Source organism: Mesocricetus auratus, unplaced genomic scaffold (assembly GCF_017639785.1).
Source record: "Mesocricetus auratus isolate SY011 unplaced genomic scaffold, BCM_Maur_2.0 Super-Scaffold_100009, whole genome shotgun sequence".
Taxonomy (NCBI): domain Eukaryota; kingdom Metazoa; phylum Chordata; class Mammalia; order Rodentia; family Cricetidae; genus Mesocricetus; species Mesocricetus auratus.
The window spans coordinates 51,008,414-51,026,016 of NW_024429193.1; the positions used below are offsets into that span (position 1 = coordinate 51,008,414).

Here is a 17,603-nt window from a genome sequence, read left to right on the forward strand (position 1 = left end):
TGCACACCCTGTGCCATGTCTGAAGTATTTGGAGGCTCTCCTAACATTTACTAGGGGTTCTCTGTGCTCCTGGCCTTGTACCAGTGGCAGTTATATACTTTTACCTGTATGGCACATTTAAGTCCTAAAGTCTATGTGTTCACTCCACTACACCCAATTCCAGCCATACCTACCTAGTTGGCCACTCTCATCACCCTGGGAGCCACTATGTGAAGCTGAGGTCCCTAGGATGCCAGGGAACTCAAGTGAGATAATGCCTTCTGAAGAACAAACCTAGACTCAGAGCTCAGTGTGCAGCCTTCCCAAACCCCTGATACCAAGGCCTGGGCTGCTCCTGACCCTGCAGTGGCCCTGGATGGCCACTGGTATCCAAATACTAATCTCAACCCCAAACCCAGCCTCTGTGGACAAGGGAGGCATGTTTCAGCAAGTGAAACCCAAGAGTGATGCTAATTGCTAATATCCCATGTATAATTACTTTTCACACCTTGGTTACATCCCAATGGTCCACCTCAACTGAGTGTGTGTGTTATGCTAACGACCACATCCAAGGCTGGGATAGGAAGGCATTGGGCAGGAGCCAGACATTGGATTTTCTAAAGGAAGGAGCTCTGGCTCTTTCCTTCTGAATTGTCAGGATGGGGAGTCTTTTTTTTAAATTTTATTATTTATTTTTAAGTTTAAATTTAGATTAGAAACAAGGTTGCTTCACAAGTCAGTTCCAGGTCCCTCTCCCTTTCCCTCCCCTCCTCCCGTGCCCTCCCCTCAACCCCCCAATATCCCCTCATTTCCCCAGGGAGGGTGAGGCCCTCCATGGGGGTGTCCATAGTCTGATATTTCATCCAGGGCAGGGCCTAGATCCTCCCCTAAGAGTTCAGGGTGAGAGTGCATCTCTCATTGTTGGATGGGAGTCCAAAGTCCACGTGTATACTTGGGATGAATACTGATCTACTGCCCAAGGCTCAATAAATTACCTAGGCTTCCTCACTGACACCCAATTCAAGGGGTCTTGATCAGTACCATGCTGGATTCCCAGGCATCAGCCTGGGATTCAAGAGTTAAATGAAGCTGGGCGTTGGTGGCGCACGCCTTTAATCCCAGCACTCGGGAGGCAGAGGCAGGCGGATCTCTGTGAGTTCCAGGACAGCCTGGCCTTCAGAGACTGGCAAGAGGCTAGCTAGCTGAGGGAACCATGGGGAGGCAATCATCTTGCCTCATTCTATTCCCTTCTTTCTTCCAAACTCTATTTTGTAAGTTTTTTTTTGAGACAGTGTCTCTCTATGTAGTTTTAGATCTCCTGACACTCACTATGTAGATAGGTTGGCCTCAAACTCACAGAGATCTTCCTTCTTCTGCCCCTTCAAGCTAGGGGATTAAGAGTGTGTGCCACCATGCCTGGTCTCCCTCCAAACTCTTGATGGGTTTTCACATAGGCCAAACTCATCCAGGAACCAGGCGGAGAGGAATGTTATGGAGGTGGATGGGAGCTGCTGTGAACTCTGTCTGGAAGTCTTCTGTGATGCACACAGCCAAGGAGGTCTTGTGCCTAGGCTGTACCTGCCTTGGGGTGGGAAATAAGAGGATGAAGATACTGGGACCACTGACTATGGTCTGGACAGCATCTAGAAATTTCAGTCCAAGGAAAACACAAGGTTGTCTGTGAAGTCTTGACTTTCACCTCTCATGAACCCGGTCAAGTCAACTTTTGGACTGGTGGCATTGCTGTCACTGATATCTATGATGGCATAGTACTATTATGATGGACAATAAGCATGGAAATTCTCATCATGATGCAGAGCATGTCACAGCTGTAGTAAAACCCGGATCTCAATGGCAGCTGGAGGTCTCCTGGTGATCTTGGCATCCCTTCCAATCCAGGATTGCTGCCTGTTGTCCCCCTCAGCCACTCATCTCCTCCACATGGTGAATACTAAGCCTCTGCCCAGCCTGGGGTCTGCTCCAGGAAGCAGGCTGCCAGCTCCACCTGCCAATCGCAAAGCTCCCCAGCACTCAGCCAGTCTCAGTTTCCGGCACTGGCTCCATGCCTCAAGTGACTGCACTGCTGGATGCCAGAGGAAGAAGAAGGATCTGGGGGCTGCCTGGTGTCCCGCTCCATAGCAGCTCATGCCCTGCACCCTGGGTAAGCAGCTGAGAAGGGTAGAAAGAGAGGGGAGGGCTGCTCCAGCCAGGAACTGCTGCTAGCTACCTTGTTAACCAAAGAACAACCAAGGCTGTTAGGAGTCAAGGGCATCTCATGTTTATCCATGAGCAGTGACACACTGTCTTTCTGTGCAGTCCATTGTCCCTGGAGGTGCTTCATGGCCACTGGTCCTCCTTTCACTTTCTCTTTTTCCACTTTGTTCCTGAGTTGAGTGCTGGCACCTTCTTGACTCATTTTCAAATGGTGAATGAACGAACATCTGTATAATGTCTTACAGTTTACAAACCACTTTTCACATCCACTACTTTTGGGAAGTAACACATGACTCTAATGGTGTCTGCAACTGCCAACCCATTCTGCAGATGCTCTGGGCTCTAGGATCCCTGAGGTAGATGGGGGAGGCAGTCTGTGGACACAGCCCTGGGCATGGGTTTATAGTGGGCAGTCAAGGATGAATGGAGACGACAATTCTGCACCTGCTCACTGGACATGGGTTCTGCTTTACTGAGTTTGGTGGGGACAGGGGAGGAGTCATGCACATGGGCAGAGGGGATATCCTGGGACAAGCTCCAGGAGTTCCTTCAACAGCAGTACAGCAGGGGAAAAACAAATGCTTCTCACTGCTGGGGCAGAAGAGGTACTGGCAAGTCTCAGTGAACAGTGTGGAAACTGTTGCCTCTCAGCAAGGATTCTGAGAGCAGCTTGCCTGGGACTCCAGAGAACACCAGCTGCCTTCTCTCCACTGTTCTTACTCAGGGTAAGAGAATACTCATAGGCATGCCCCTTCTCTGGAAAGCCACCCTGGCTACCTTCTTTGGCTGACCACATCTCTGAAGAGCCCTTCTGCAAACCTCCACGTTCTCATATGACTTGTACTGGGCACACAGGAACTCTGGTAGCACACAATTTCCATTTCTTAATGGTGATTCTTCCACCAGGACACAAATTCCATAGGGGATGGGCTCCCAGACCCGGTGGCCAAGTGTGAATGAATGACATTGGACCTTTGGCAAGGTTCAAGTCATGCTGAAGAGAATGCACTGTGAGCTAGGTGCTTTTACTTTGGTCATTAAGAAAACTTTTTGATTGTTACGATAATCCTAAGAGAGTTTTCAATGGTCCCATTCTGAAGACAAGAAAAGGAATGCTTGACAGGTAGACAGGCAACTGATGACAATGATCGATATCTCAGTAAAAGGTACCTTCACACACATGACTGCCCAAGTGAATGAGCTGTTACACATAGGATCCCTGACTCTATCATTCTTGTTTCAAGGTTCATTGGAACATAGCCCTACAGTCTATCAGTCCTACAACCGGAATACCTGTGATACCATCTACTCATCACCCCTCCCTTTTCTCTTCCTTTTCCTTCATTTTGGAAGCACGTGATCTACAGCAGAGCAACACCCAAAGTCTCTCCTGCCAGTTCCCTAGGTCACCCCATCACTTCCCAAGGGGCATTTGTACAAAGACAAACATAATCTTGACTAATTCAATATTATATATTCATAACTAACAGTGGTATATGCTTGTAGTCCCAGGAGCTTTTCAGGAAGCCAAAGTAAGAGATTGTTTGAACTCAGGAGTTCAAGGCAAAACCAAACCAAGCCAAATCAACAAAACCCCCCAAAGTCACATATCAACAAAAGTTCTATATATGTTGTGGGTGAATGTTTTACATTGCCTGTCCACTGTGCCAATAAAGCCACCTTGAATCAAGGATGGAGTGAGTAATTGGCTGACCAAGATTAGCTGTAGAGATATTGAAGGACTGAGGAAGTTGGATAGAGAGGGTCGGAAGAGAGAAGGAGGGGTTGGGGGGAGATTTCCGGGGTGTTTTGGAGAGTAGGGTCAGCCAATCAACCCTCTGCTGTTCCTTGGATTTTATCAGGTTTTTATCTCAATTTTTGATTCCTGAGTTATTAATACTAGAACAATTTAGGTAAACACTACACATAAAGGCATTCATTTCATATTCACATCTTCTTGTGCTATTAAAGCATTTCCATGAGCTCTGAAAGTACTATGGGCCCTATGCACTATACTCTATGGCTTGGTGAATAAGGCTATTGTCTTGGCACTGAAAAATCCCAGCATCAGGAAACTCTTCAAGCCTTACAGCTTGTCCTCATGAGAACACTCTACTCCAGCACTTTGTACTTCCCCCTCTAACTTCCTTAGATGTTACCTTATTGGCATTACCTTCTTGACAACCAGTACTCTCACTGGTCTCTCTTATCACCTACTACTCCTGTCCTTTCAACACACAGCATTGAAGATGACCTTTCATGAAAGTATATTTAATCATATCTGTCTCTACTTAACAATGGTTGTTTCCCATTGCCTTTAGAAAGACCAGCCCCATCCTCCTGAGCATGGACTCCAAGGCCCTGATGGAATAATGACATCATCTATGATGATGCTATGCTCTATGATGAAATGGTGCTATTCTCTGTGATGGAGTGATAGTATGTCCTATGATGGAATGACACTATGTTTTATGATGGAATGATGCTATGTTCTATGATGGAATGACACTATGCTTTATGATGGAATGGTGCTATGCTCTATTGTGAAACAATTCTATGCTCTCATGGAACAATGTTATGCTCTATAATGAACGATGCTATGCTCTAGGCTGATGCTTCAAAGACACCCTGGTTGGGCCCCATGTTCTGTCCCTTCTCAAGTTCTCAAGTTGTTTTCTTGAGGCCCTGTACTGGTTGCCTGTGAAAAGCTCTTTGGGTCACCAAAGCCTGGCAATGTCCTCATTTAAGAAAAGAGGTCTTAATCATCTAGGGAGGGTTGGGACTGGTGCCGACAGAAAGGAGAGGAGTGAATAGAATGACTGCAGAGAAATCTATCAGCTGGGGGTTCACTTTTTACCCCCAAGGCCAGATAAGAACTATGGAGACTCCATAGTGCAGTGGTCAGGGGCATACTTGGCCACATTTGCCTTCTTTCAGCTGTGGACAGTCTCTGAGGCTCCCTGGTGCTAAGTAGAAGCTTTATGGTACATAAATTACAGGATCTAGGGGGGAGACCCAGCTGCATGCCATAATCTCAATGGCGAAAAGTGCAAGTCAAGATATCTTTACCCATGATACACTTATGCCTGTGGGTGCCAAGCATGTGTTAAGAAGTAAGGGGTTACCAAGTCTGTTATGTGACAATTACTATACCCCCTAACCCCATACACTGTGTTGCATGTTTGTCATATAGTGGTACCTAAAGGTAGGTACCACTTACTGAGATGAAAGTTTGGAGCCAATGAGACTGGGGCACTAGGCATAGGGGATGCCTATCTCTACCCCAGCACCTTTAAGAAGGAGCATCTGCACACCCCAGGACAAAAAGGAGAAACCTTGAAGAGAGGACCTCACTGATGGTATTCTGAAATGATTATATCTGAGGTGATACAAGGTATACTGTCTCAGGCAATGGTTATCAGAGCAGTGCCTGGGATATGATGGATACTTAGAGATATTTGGTGATATGCTGCTGATGAATCTCATTTGGTAGAATACTTACTTACCTAGCATGCAAGAAACTGTAGGTTTAATTCCCAGCATGGTCTAAATGGGGCATGGTGGCACATGTCTATATTCTCAGCACTTGGAAGGTAGAGTCAGAAGGATCAGAAATTAAGGGTCATCCTTGACTACATAGTGAGTTTGAGGCCAGCCTGGGCTATATGAGACCCTAGTCTCATAAAAATGAATTTACTGAGCATCTATTTAGGACTAGAATTCTAAAGGATAATTTGCACTCATTGTCTCATTTAAACCACACAAAATTCTTACCAACTAGCAAATGGTTCCATTTAACAGATAAATAGATGCTCAGAGAGAATGAGGCCCCATAGCAAACCAATATAAACAAGGCCACACAATAAATAAAAACTGGGATTTGTCCCCTGGTCTGCCTGACCTGCTTCTAACTGCATGGATGCCTGATTTATTATTTGTTATGTGGCCAATGAAAACTGGGCTATGAGCAGATAGCTCTACCTGAGATAGAAACACCAAAATCAATCTCACAAAGTCTTGGAGAAGAGGCTACTGTGCCCAACTCCTCTCCTTGGATTCAGACTTATAAATGCCACTGCTAATGCATATGGCCTGCTTGAGTTCCCTCCTTAGGTCTCTCTGTTCCTGACTGGCTGCTGTGAAATCGCAGTGACAGATCCAGTTTAGTACCCAAGATGAGCTTGCAAGGATGTCCGCCTCAGCAGGAATGTGACCCCTGATCTGTCCTTGGCAGCAACAAACAGCTCTCTTCTGTCATTCAGGTAGCTACTAAAACACCATCCCTTCCATTAAGGCTCCCAGGATTGATTAGATGTAGGCTGTGAACTAAGACAAGCTCTTCACTCCGGACAGAAAGTGTCAGGCCCATTTCAGCCAGTGTCCATCCCTTGAAAGGGACATCACTGGGAAGGTTCAGCTCCCAGCAAGGAAGTCCTCTTTCAAGCAGGGTGTGTCTACCAGAGCCATCCTAGCACTTGTCACTTGCCCAGAGTGGCATGGGACAAACCTACCAGCTCTAAGATGATGGTTAGTGGAAATACCCTTGAGAAGGCCAGAGATAGAAATTAGGTGTGAGTGGAGGTACCAGACAGATGGCAGAGGTCATACGATGAGTGCCCTGTGTCTGCAACAGGGCCTTGATTGCTGATACAGCTCCAGGACAGGGACACAAGTAGGACATGGTGGCCCTCAGTGAGATGTTGGCCTTACCCATCTTTTTCCTTTCCATCCATTCCCAGCTCTGGAAACTGGATGAGGATTCTTTCCAGAGAGTCACAGATCACTTCAAAGTCTCATCTTGCATAGAAGACAGTGAGGGTCACAGACTTGCCTTGGTGCCATTGAAGGCCCTGCTCTTTGTTCACAGAAGGGATCCAGGGGTAGGAGGGGACCTGCTTGGAGCAGACAGACTCTCTGGTCCTTTGCTACTCCCTCACACTCTCCTCTTCATCTTGAGGCAGCATCTCCAGGCTGGAGGGGTAGGCATGGGGTGCAGGGCAGACTCAGCAAGGAAGAGGGCCCTGCAGGGCCAGGGCAGACACCAGTGACAAGAGCAATTTATTTCCCAAGTGCAGATTAGCCAGCAAGGGAAAAATTCTTCCTCCTGCCATTCATCAGTGGGCAGACTTTGAGAGCCTCCCTGGGCTCAAGGGATCTGTCTTGACTGCACTGTCCTGACACTTCACTGGGGCTCCTGTGGTGTGAGTCTACCACAGACCCCTAGACTAGGGGGAGGAGCCTGGCCCAAAGATCACCTACAGAGCCTAGTAGCAGGCTCCTGAGAGAAGTGGGAACATGTCCTTAAGCCTCAGGGCTTTTGTCCACGCTTGTGTTCTGGGCTGACTGAAGACTCTGCCTAGATGGCTGAGATCACTGGGTTTGTCCAGACTGTTTTGACAATGGTGTGCTAGCTGGATGCACTGAAGCATGAGCAACGTTTCTCCGTAAAGGACCTGACAGGAATATCTGAGGCTTGCAGGTCTCAGTGTCTGACACAACTACTTAGTACAAAGGATGCCACAACCAATGTATACGTGAGCTGACACAGCCACGCTCTAATACAACTTTACAATACCCAGATGAATGGACTTTGGCTGACTGACAATGCCCAGATCCTTGGGGAATGTGGAGACCTTCCCCTCTCTAACAAGATTTATCAATGAGCAAAGAAAGGTTTTACAGTGAAAAACCTCCAAGCAATAGGGCCATTGGATTACTATAAATTCTAACATGGTGCTTCTGTAAATGTTCCATCAAGTCTCTGAAGCAGAAAGATAGGCTCCTCTGTGGTCACGGAGTGACACACTCTCATGGTGGCCCCAATCAGTGCTGAGAAGACCTGCACAGCAGTCCCACACGATCCCTGAAGCTCCATGTCTTGAGTTCAGTGCCTCATTCTACTTTTGAGCCATATGACCTTGATCACTGTCATCACAGGTCTCACCTGCAAGGCTGGGGCAGGATCAACGGATCCCCATAACCTTTTGTGAAAACTATTACAACACCTGGAAGAATGTCCACTATACAGTCAGTCCTCAGTTAACCTGCAATAAACAGAACAGGGGTTGATGACCTTGAGAGATGAGGAGGCTGAGATGTGAGAAAGATGATTTTACCCATTTTGATTAGACTGGAAATGAGACTAATTACAGCAGAGAAAAGGAAGTGCCAAGGCAAGGAAAACATGTTGATTGTATTAATACAGGCTAGGGGCTTTACGTATTTCATTTCATAAAACCCAAATCCCATTCTGCAATGTAGGTATCATTATCTTCATTTTATAGCCAATGGCATTAAATCTCAGAAAAGATGTGTAAGATATTCAAACCACTAAGACTTCCTAATTAAAAGTTTATTCTTCCATCAGTTATTTCTTTTTCTTTTTTTCTTTTTCACCAATTGTATGTTGGACAATTACTAACCTAATTTGTCTGGGAGATAAAGAACAAGGAAATGGACTCATGGTCTAAATGGGGGAGAATTTAAACCAATCATTAAGGTGGTGCTATAGAGGAAGCTAGGGGAATTGAGTCTTCCACAAAGAGAAGACTCTTATTCTGTGTCTTGGAGGACAAATGGGTCTCAGGTATCCTGGGAGAGCGAGGAGGAATGCATCCTAGAAACAGTGACATAATATTGCAAGTCACAGAGGCATCCAACAACACCATGCTTTTGAAAGTAGCCATTCACTTGCTGCAGCAGGATTGTAAGGACAAGAAGGTGTCAAGGAGGTTGGAGAGGCAGGTCTCAGTGAACTCTGGGAGGTCATGACAGAGAGTTTGAGCTTGATGCTGCATGCAATGAGAAAGCATTTAAACGATTTAAGTAGGGTAACGGATGTTGGAGTAGTAAGTGAATGAGGCAGGAAGTGGGGAGGCTGTCTTGAAAGACAACAAAAATAATTCAAAGGATAAGTGATGACAGTTATTCCCAAAGTAGCAGTGGGATGGATGGGGAACAAATCTGAGAAAGATGGAGGCGGTAGCTGGCTGGGCTTGATAACTGGGATGAAGGGGGAGGCAAGGAGGAAAGAATGGAACCCTGGAGGACTCGAGAGATGTCCTGAGTGATGAGATGACTGGGAAACCCCAACTGGTAGGGAGAAGAGAGGAGGGGGTGGGATTTTCCATAACAAGAATGGCTTGTGAGGGTCAGGGCGGTGAGGGCAGATGATGCAATGGGGAGGACAGAACATGCTCCCCTCTTGGCCCCACATGGCACTCACTGAGAAGAGCTGGGAAACAGTACACCCACCAGGCTTGGAGAATCAACTTTGGGAATGGTGGAACAGTCCCCAAGAGGATATTCTTGGTGGGCTAGCCTTTAGGGCTTCTCAGGAGGAGAGTTCTAATCTTAACCTAGGTTAGTATGAACAACTTTCAAATTATTTCCTCCCATTCTTCCTCCCTTCCTAGTAATATGCAAATGCCGACAGGGGGTAGAGGGGAGGTAGTGGGTGACAATAAATGCAGGGGAGAGAAATATACAAGAAATAAAAAGCAGTTTGGGGTACTGGTGACCCTGAAGTAAGGGTGCAAAGGCACACACAGAAATTCAACAAGCAAATCTCTAGGTCACAAATTGTCTCTGGCCATGGTGCTGAACTCTGGGTCTCTGACACCAGGTGGAAGTGGGAGATTTAAGCCTGTATATTCCCCAAGTTCCCTATTAGTGTCACTGGGAACTCAGAGTTGCTGCTGCCCTTCACATATCTTATCCAATCACAAAATAACTTTCTAATAATTCAACAATTCAAAGAACTTCCACAGGCTTTGCTTTCAGTTATTCAAATTGTGCTATAGAAGGGGGCAGCGTCTTCTACTTTGTGAGGATCTTGAAAAGTAGGAAAGGAAGAGAGCAGAAAACCTGCTCTGTTTATAGTTAAATGGTGACCAAAGAAATGAGGATAATGTGGTGAGATAGCAGGACTCAGTTTTTGTTTATTGTCACTTTTTTATTATGTTAATCGTACAAAAGAATAGATTTCATGAAAAGATTTTAAAACATATTTTCTCATATTCATCACCCATTTTCTTATTTTCCAGTTACTCTTCTATTTAATCTCTTTCTTACCTCATCCCCTTCTCTCTTTTTAAAATATGACCTCACACTACATGGCCTCAAAGTCATGATCCTCCTACTAGGTCACCCTCTTGAACACAGGAATTACAGTCATGTGCCATGACACTTCAAGAGATCTCATAAGGAATGCATCTCATAATGCTGCAGTTGTATACTGGTAATAGGTGATGGATGGGGTGTTGGGAATTTTAGGTGCTATTACATATTCTGTTCTTTAATGAAACCACATGAAATGATCCATACAAAAGAGAAATCTTCATAGTAGAGAATCCAACGATTGTAACCCAATCCAATTATGTTGCTATTGTTAAAACAACTTAGGTTCCTTTGCTTTGTTTCCTTAAATACATTTGTTTATATGCATTTGCTTGGGAAAAGTCTTCATTTTGTGAGTGCATGTTATTTTTAAAATAAAATCTTAAATACAATTTTAGTATTTAGCATGAAAATTCTTAGGGCACCATATTTTTAGTGTAGTTTTAGGTTCCCAGTAGAACTGAACAGACACCATTTTATTTTGTGTGTTCATGTGCACATACACATGCATGTACCCCTTACAGGCAATAGATGAGCTATTTGGGGTCAAAACTATGATGTGACTCTAATGTATCAATACTGGTTTTCTTATTTGATTCCTGAGTAGACTCTAATGGCTATTTCCAGAGAGGAACTCTATAACCAGTTAGAATGCTGCAACATTGGATTATATAATGTGGTCTTCCAACAATGCCTTTTTGAAAGTACTGAAAGCTTTTAAATACATACTGTAGAATGAAGCCTATATGTAGGAGCTAAAACATACTGTTTTTATGTCCTTCCCTGACACTTAGTATATCGACTGAGTTGCCTAACCTTTCTGCACCTCCTTTTTTATCTCTGAAAAAGAGTAACATCATAGATGTAGATGAGTTACTACAAATAAGATATGCCTAAAGCAATGTATGGATCATAGTGAGCCCTTGGCTGATAACAGGCTGTTTTTGATGGTTCTACCACTGAGCTGTACATCCTAGAGAAATCCATTTTGGTAAGGCATAGCAGTAGCTTGGTTCTGATCCTGGCACCAGACAGGGACTTGATAAATATTTGTTAATCAAAGCAGAATATCTAATTAGGATCTACTGAAGACAGAAAACCTTGGCTTCCTAAGATCAACCTGTTTTACATATTTCCTGAATATTGTGGAGAACCACAATCCTAGGTAGTACTGGAGTGAGTGTGAACTTGGAAGGCAGGCAGCCTTAGGACCACCTTGGAGCATCATTTTTACCCATACAGTGAAGGTGGGGGAGGGATGGGGGTACTGTGCTTGTTCATAGAACATAGCCTCCCTTTTTCTGAAGGTGATCTACATGTCTGAGAAGGAAAGCTTAAAAACTCCTAGAAGGAATTGTTAGAGGAATCATGGCAGGCACCTTGAAAGGGTGGTTGGGAGCTTCAGGGTTCATTGGCAGAAGCCCTTGTGAACACAGTAAAAATCCTAGCTCTGTGTACACCAGCATGTCTGAGCAGGCAGCATGGCCTTTAGCATCAGATAGACCCACAGTTGCAGCTGTGGCTGACTGACCTTGGAGAAGCTGCTTAAAGCCACTGCCTCATCTGTCAAGCAGGGGATAATCCTCACATCTGCCTCATTGAGTTCTCTGATTTCAATGAAATAAAGCCGGCGGAGCACTTAGCAGAGTGCCTGGCACACTCAGCACTCCATAAGTGGTTGCTATTATTATTTTAAGCAGCTGACTATAATAGCTCCCATTTATTAAGCACTTACTATTTGCCAAACACGACTAAAGTGCTCTGTGCATATATTTTCTTTAAACTCCACCACAACTCTTTGAAGCATTCCCATTCTATAGTGGAAAAGGCCGAGGCTGGGGAATGGAATCCTCCCAGAGGCATAAGCATCAAAAGGGGCAAGTCAGGCTTTGAACTCAGAAACCTGTAGCCCGCAGTTCTAAGCAGTACTTCCATGTTCCATCCATGCACTCCGGGCTCACCCTGGACAGGAATATCAGTAGCAGTATCTGACTAAAGCTGGAATCTCCTTTCCTTTTCTGTATTTGGACTTCCATTTATAAAAGAAACAATCTGCTTCAGGGCTGGGGAGATGGCTCAGATCAAGCTCCAGAACACACACAGAGGCTGAGAGAACAAACAAACACTGTGAAGTTGTCCTCTGACATTCCACATGCTCGCTGTGGCACAGGTGGCCCTACATTCACAATCCTATACTTGCACAATAATAAATGAAAAAATGTAGCAGTCTACTCTTAGACTTCAGAACCATTCAAGTTAGCTCACGAGACACCGAGATATACACAAAGAAAATATGGGTTAGTTCTACCAGGCAGAAGAACTCCCAGACTTCCGTACCAGTCTCTGGGACTCCAGGAACCTGAGATAGAGGCTCCCTCAGAGTCCACATCTGTCCACAGCCCAAACATTCTCTTTTCCTCACAGTGTCACTAACTCTCTTTCAAACCCACCATCCCGAGATGGTGAAACAGTTGGGTTCATGGCCATGGTATATGGACTAGCTCACGTATTCTTCCAGGATGTCTCTAGTTCCCATTTACAGACTGAAATTTACAAAGTCAACGTGGAGGGAGTCAGCAAGTTGAAATTAGAACTCAGGCTGTGCTGACCCTTATCTTGTCCTTCTCCTGGTTCTCTCCTATTCCTGTGTGTAGTCTTCAGGGTGGCCCTAGGAGACCAGTGCTCTGACAGCACTGGGCAAGCTGTCAGAGACATAAAGGGTTCAGAGCTCTGGGCTCCACATAGCTGTACTCAGTCTGGGAGATTTGGTGGGGAGGAGAGGGATGGAGGGATGGGGAGAGAGAGTGAGAGAGAGAAGAGTAAACATGGAGAATACCCACCACATTCAGAACTTGGGCAGGCATCATGTGTAGCATCTCATCTAAGCATATCTTAGAGTATCATTAGTTCACTTTTACACATAAAGTTTAACATGGAACTATAAGTGGTGGCACTCATTCGTGTGTGTGTGTGTGTGTGTGTGTGTGTGTGTGTGTGTATGTATGTATGTAAAATTGTCTTCCAAAAGAATTTGTACATAGAAGAGTCCCAGAATTAGGAACTAAAACAATATGTTTATGTCAAGTAAATACCTAAGGTGACCATATTCTGTATTTTTTTGAGGCAGAGTCTCATTTTATGAGGCCGGTCTTGAACTCATATCCTCCTGCTTCAGCTTCCTGGGTGATCAGATTATAGACATGTGCTTCCATGCCTAGCTTACACATTCTTGTTTGGCAGAGTGAGATGAAAAGTAAAGAGAGTAACTCTGGTAGATGTTAAAGGAATAATAATAGACGAAGTTATTGGGCTTTTGGTGTGCGCTGAGAATTCCTCTAAGTGTTTTCCATTCATCAGCAAATTGAGACCTAGAAAGCAGGCTCATGTTTTTCCCGCTTTAAAGATGAGATGACCGATGGAGGAGATAAACATTGTACCCAGAGGTACAGAGCTAGCCAGTCTTTGTGGCGGCCATATACTGCTTGCTCCAGCTCTGGCCATTTTCTATTCCTATTCCAAGACGAGACTCTGGATTTCCTTGACATCGATCAGCTTCTATTGCTACCATTTCAGAACTGGCCCCTGGGGTAGCAGCAGTAGTCTTCCACCTCCAAACATCAGTCTCCTAAACTCTGGCTACACTTACTTTTTGTCTTTTCAGCCTTAGATATGGTGACTGCTTCCTGAATTTGTTTTCTCAGGGTGACTTCAGTGTTTTTTTGTGTCCTTTCAAGGCTTCTACTGGGCAGAGGACCAACCCCTGTGTTCAGTTTCCTGTTTGAAATACCTGGGTGGCTTTTCTGGCCTGACTACCTTCTGGCTATTCTGGTACTTGGATGAGGAAGCTGGTTTCTAGGGCCTGTTCTCTCAACCACCAGGGCTTATTTACTTAGATCTCAGTAGCTGTGGACATTTCAAACCTCAGCAGGAAAGTGACAGAAGTCACTTGTATTATTTCATGCCCCAAACACCACTGTCCCCGACACTACTCTACTTTTTACAAATAAACAACTACAGTTTCCCAGAAGATCACAGGTCTTCACTGAAAACATGCAGACAAGGAATCCAAATAAGGGTCTCTGGGCATGGGAAAACTGAGCTGCTAGTCTGGTTGGATTCTATTGATGCTGGACACCAGAGTCACCCTGCCCTAGAGATGAAAGGAGCCTGAGCTCAAGGTCAGACTCCAAAGATTTGGTACTGAGGGGAATTACTGGGGACAGTCATAGCTTATGACTTCAACGAGAGGGTCGACTGATGCCAGTACCATTCTGAAGACATGACCATCAGGGCTTAGAAAAGGACACAATTTGGAAAGCCATTAGCTATGATGCTTTATCCGAGAGCTTTGATCTGGGCCAGACAGAGGCCACTGAGAGCAAGATGAAACATAGTAAGCACATATGTCAATGAACACGATGTTACAGGGTCTCTTGTCTAGGTCAGTGCACGGGATTCTTAGTGAATGAAAAAAAAGACACAAAAGAATAGAGAGGTGGCTTCCATCCAATCACCCATTCATCCATCTAACCATCAATTCATGCATTTATTCATCATTTAGTGAACATCTATTGAGCTATTCTTCTGTGAAAAATGTAGATGCAAGCAGTGATTAGTCAGCCATGGATCCAGTCCTGAAGGATTCTGAGCTCCAGAGAGGAGATGTTGCAGAGACATAGTTATCTGCATGTGCAGTGGGAGGCAAGAAGAGAGAGAAACAGGCAGCTCTCAGCTGGAACAATTTTGTGACTCCACGACGACAGCAAGCAATTGCAATCGTGAGGGAACTGTAGAGCAAATGTGGGGAATGTTGTGAAATTCGATGAGTAGAAATGAAGGACTGTGAAGAGCAGCGATGAGAGGTGAGATGAGAAAAAGAGCGTAGACTGTATCAAGGACAGACTCAAGTCACAACTTTGTTGTGTAAGAGTAGGGAGCAATTGAAAATTTCACTCAGGATATGAGATGATGAGAGTCATCTTTTGGAAGCATGTCTGGGAAGCACAGTAGAAAACAAGCTAGAAGCAGGGAGCAGGGATACTGACTGAGAAGTGGTGATGATGGTCAAGACAATGAAGGAATGCAGAGGAGGGAACCATGGAAGAGGCAGAGAAATGCCGATGAGGACACTGAATTCAGAGCCTGGGAAGACAACTGGCAGGACCTGTCAAGATGCATGGAGGAGCTTCGTTCTGTTGATGGAGAGGACAAGACAAGATTAAAGAGAAAGACAGAGCTAAGAGTCCAGTTCTGGACACCCTGAGTTAGAGGTCTAAGATATATCTAACACCTCGTTGACAGCATGGGTTTTGTGAGAGATCAGCTGCCTTTCCAGTGGAAGATGAAACTCTGAAGTAGGATGTGATTTCTAGTGAAAGAAGAAGGAATGCCTGCTGGCTCAAATAAAAATTATAACACTGTGGAGAGGAGGTGACAGGCCAGGGGAAAGGAAAGGGTGAGGGCAGCTGAGGAACAGAGGCAGTGAAGAAGAAGAGGATCTGGGGTCCAGGCACTGACTGGGACTGACCAGAGAGCAAGTTCGGGAGGGGAGATGGCTAAAGCCCGATGGAGAACAGTCAATAAATAAATGAATAATAACCAAGCCTTGCATTTGGGGCTCACTGGAGCTGGAGCACTAGCAGAGTCTGAACATCAAACATTAACTCGGCCATATCATTCTTGCCTTACAGAGAAGGGAGCCAGGGCCCTACAGAAAATGAGAAAGGAAGGCTGCACACCCCAGTCCTGTGAGAGGTGTCAGGAAAAGGGCTCCAGGTTAAGTAAATTTGTCATTTCCTCTTCCAAGAGCCCAGATTAGCATACTAAAGACATGGAAGTCCTACACTGTAGAAACCTGTTTACTTTTGTTAAATGCCATGTTTTCTCAGTGTGTTTGATTTGCAAACCTTATCATTCACATTTTGCATCTCACATCCACATGCTGGATGTGGTAGACTTCATGACATCATGGCCAGAAACTGCAGGGGTAGAAAAGCTAAACAGTCATGGGGTACTGGTGCTTGATTTGGTTGGGGGAATGAGAGGAGACAGGACATTAAAATTTTAGAGTGAGCTAACAGAAAGAGAATAGTGATAATGACAAAAAAGAAATTTTGGTGCCAGACAATCAACACAGAGAACTTAGAGCTTGGATTCTTAGAAGAGGGACCATGGGAGAGAAAACTGTTATTATCTCTGCTTCAGGCTCCTAACGTCAGCTATCCATTCCTGTGCACCCCAAGAACATTACCAGTTCTGGAAGGGAGACATCCCTAGAGATTGAGGAAGAGATCTAATACTCTGAAGCCTCTCATCTGTAATTCATCTACCACCGCATCCTGGTGGGTTACACACCCTGGGTCAGGTATAGACCAGGCACTGCTCTGACTCTGATGTTTTCTCTTTGCCACGCTGGGGTTTGCAGCTTGGACCTGTGCTCGCCTCTGATTTCTTGGTGTGCTTGTGTTTCCTCAAGTCTGTCTGGAGAACGGCTTGCCTACTAGTATCTGGTTACTACTTCCTGCATCCCCTGTAAAAAATAGAAAGGTCTGGGCCATCATTCCTGATCCAGGCCTTCTTGTGGGGTGTTCAGGACTGTGTTTTGTGGTCTCTGTGCTCTTCCAGGACGTATGCACATGTGTGCGCGTGCGTGCATGTGTGCGTGCGTGCGTGCGTGCGTGCGTGTGTGTGTGTGTGTGTGTGTGTGTGTGTGTGTGTGTGTGTATGCGCGTGTGTTGGAGGGGTGCTCTGCCTCAGACAAGAAGAGACTGGGTTCCCAACAGACACAGACTTAGCAAGGTCAAATGTGGCAATGTCATCCTCATGACTCCTGCTTAGCAGTGCATACAGTGGTGGGACATGAGACTCTCACAGCATGTTGGGGCAGCAATCCCAGCTGAGGGTTTCTAGAGAAGAAAATGGTAAGCCAGTGGCTTCATGTGGGGTGGCAGGCAGGAGGAAGTATGCCTTAGAAATTCAGGTTTATGAACAAGTCAGAGCTTGTTTTGGCCTGAGGCGTTCTACAGGGACACTGCTCAGTGGACCAGGAGAAGCAGGCTAAGTATATTTTACTATGTGGCTGCAGCCCCAACCCAGAGCCCCAATCAAGTGCAGGGCATCTGTCTGGAGAGGGTCTCTCTTAAGCAGATGTTTATTATAGACTTATTCTGAGCACTTAACATGCCTTCTCTTTCCCAGCTGCTAAATGCCCATTTTCAAGTTATTGAAATTCACCAGGAAGTATGGTTAATATGCGAATATAGATTAGCCAGCCCCCTTGCCACTGAAGCAAA

The 17,603-nt window shown here is 45.3% G+C and overlaps 1 protein-coding gene and 1 long non-coding RNA gene across 3 annotated transcripts in view; one reads left to right on the forward strand and one right to left on the reverse strand.

The window, feature by feature from the left end:
• Kcnd3 (potassium voltage-gated channel subfamily D member 3) overlaps nt 1-17,603 on the reverse strand; it is a 219,294-nt gene that overhangs the window by 87,590 nt on the left and 114,101 nt on the right. The window lies entirely within an intron of this gene.
• Nucleotides 1,815-17,603, forward strand: part of LOC121142364 — a 48,891-nt gene continuing 33,102 nt past the window's right edge. Inside the window, exon 1 of the long non-coding RNA XR_005879364.1 lies at nt 1,815-2,140. This is a non-coding gene — a long non-coding RNA (uncharacterized LOC121142364). The remainder of the gene's footprint in view (nt 2,141-17,603) is intronic.